Source organism: Triticum aestivum, unplaced genomic scaffold (genome assembly GCF_018294505.1).
Source record: "Triticum aestivum cultivar Chinese Spring unplaced genomic scaffold, IWGSC CS RefSeq v2.1 scaffold48146, whole genome shotgun sequence".
In the NCBI taxonomy this organism is placed as follows: Eukaryota; Viridiplantae; Streptophyta; class Magnoliopsida; order Poales; family Poaceae; genus Triticum; species Triticum aestivum.
Genome location: NW_025228193.1, coordinates 58,622 through 61,377, shown reverse-complemented (window position 1 = coordinate 61,377; position 2,756 = coordinate 58,622).

Sequence of the window (2,756 nt, the reverse complement as noted above, 5' to 3'; positions counted from 1 at the left end):
GGTAGACAAGATCGTCGTCCATGGTGAGAAGCATGATGTTGTGTTGGCTATGCTCTTCGGGTTCGTGAGACTTCTTTATAGCCCGACCGGATGAACATACAATACAGTCCACCTTGCGTGATTGGATTGCTTAGGTATGCACACACGTACAATATAGACGACCGTGCTCATGAGGACAAAATGGCATCGGGTGATCAGCACCAGACGAAAGATGCCTAGCTGTCACTCCTTTTACTAGCAGATAAAAACAACATGCATGTGATAATGGAGTTTACTACAGCATTTGTTGTTTGAATCTGAATCTGTTGGGACTTGTTCTGCTTGTCCTAGCTCGTGAACAAAAGTGTATCGGAAGATGAGGACCAAGGAAGATGCCCGCGGCTTTACATGGCACGTTATATCCCGTTAGGCAAGATTAACCTTGAGATATTCTCCAAACAGGATTTTGTCCCTTTTTACAAATAAAGGCATGACCCAAACATAATACACGGAGGAACGATACAAGATAGTGAGGCAACCCTCTTAAAAAGTAAATCCTAGGCTACCTGAGACGCGTAGAAGGCAAGCGACTACGCTACCGAAGGAGAACACCGGAGGAACTGAGAACAACCCCACACAACGCCCTAGGACACCTAAACTCCTCCACAATGCCCTCCAGAGGGGGGGTGGCGCAAAGCGTCGTCGCTTCCTAGCCACATCGGGCAAGGGTCTTCACCCGAAACTCGGATTCGAAGAGGAGATCCATGACGACATCTTCAAGATGAGAGCGGCGCATGCGAGCGTTGCCATCGCCGATACAAAAGCGCGGAGCTTTCGCTCAGCACCCCACCCTTGTCACCACGAGGCCCCTAGGGCAAGCGCGACGTGCCCAGGCCCCAGATCCAGATCTGGGTGACGTCAAACTTAGGACGCGCCCGAGCCACCATTTGCTGCCCTCCCGACGCCCACACGTGTAGCGACCCGACCTCAAACAGTCAAGTCTCTATGCTTCAGTGTTATCCCTGAATCGGTAATGCTAACACACACAGTACTCGAAGGATTTATAACAGAGTAGTAATCACACACTTATTACATCGAATGTCTCAAAAGAGAACTTATTACAATAAATATGGCTTAAGGCCATCTAATACGATAACAGCGGAAGGCTTAGAAGATAAAGTGAGTCCATCAACTACAACAGCACAGCTGAGCTGCACAACAACGACCTATCGCACCTGTACTCGTCGTCTGAAAAGTCTGCAACATAATACGTTGCAGCCTGAGAACGGGTCAGCACATGGAATATGCTGGCAATATAACACAGTAGAGTAAGAATAGAATAATGCTATCACTACATGCATATTTGGCTGGTGGAAAGGCTCTATGGTTACATGGTTTTTGCGTAAAAGCCAATTTTTTCCTACAACAAAGGAATAGATTTTATTTAATTATCATGGTGATTGAACAACATTGAGAAGGTACCTCCAACTCAATCCTAATTAAAAGTAATTATCAACCCAACATATTAAATTAGAGTGATGAGATACATATGATAATCCAAGTACTAGATACTCAAGATGTCCATAACCGGGGACACGGCTAACCATGATTAGATTGTACACTCTGCAGAGTTTGCGCACTTTTCCCCACAAGACTCGATCTCCTCCGTTGAATTTCTCGCACTACATGGTGTTTGAGAAACGGATGACCGAGACACAGTCTTTCAGAAGCATTAACTCTAACCCCAGGTAGACAGTACCAACCTACATCCCTCTACATCTGCTAGCCTACCACTGGAAGAGGTCATGCAACTTAGTCAACTATGCTAGAGCCCATAATAGCTTGTGGATGCACACGGAAGTTTCTAGCATGAAATATCTCAGTTCCCTTTGAGCCTGGGTGGCGGACCTTAGGATTATCACACGGGTACTCCGGGATATCCTAGGACAATACTGGATTCTCCAGGTGCCCGAACAAGCAATCCACCCAGATGTGTATTCAAGTTGTCACCTTAAGTTGAACCATTAATTAACAATCTCACATCTGTCATGGATACACTCACGCAACCACGTCTATGAGCATATCATAGCAATATAAGCATAACGTAGAAGTAACTCCCAAGGGTTTGATAATAACAGGACAATAGGTTCAACCTCATCAACTACTTCCCAATACCCACAAGTTAATCACATCCTAATCATGCAGTGTTTGAGGATTGGAGCTAATGCATAAAAACTGGGTATGAAAAGAGTATGATCAATGTGTTACTTGCCTTGCTGACGATCCGCAAAACCTAGGGACTCATAGTAGCACGCTTCGCACTCCGGGAATTCTATCGCAACAAAAAATAGCATACATAAGCAATCAATCATAGATGCACGGGTAAATCTCAAATAAGAAGATCTAACCAGAAAGTTCAACTTAAGAACTACCGTTTGCAAAAAGAATCAAATCAAACGGAGTAACGAAACTCAAACTGCGAAAGAAACAAGATCCGTTTACTAATCTGGACTAAAGTCAAATTTTACAGTACTAAAATCTTGTTCAAGTTGGTTAAACAGAAAGAGGGCTTCGAGGCGAAGATCTAGGCGCTTGAATCGCCTGAATCCGACAAACGAGCGAAAAGTTATACTAAAACGAAAATCAGATCAGAAATCGCGATCGAAAATAATTGCGAAAACCCGAGAAAAAGAAAAACTGACGAACAGGCTAACGAACGGACGTTCGTTGTCTGTAACTAACGGGCGAACGGCGTTCGTTAAAACGAACGGACAAAC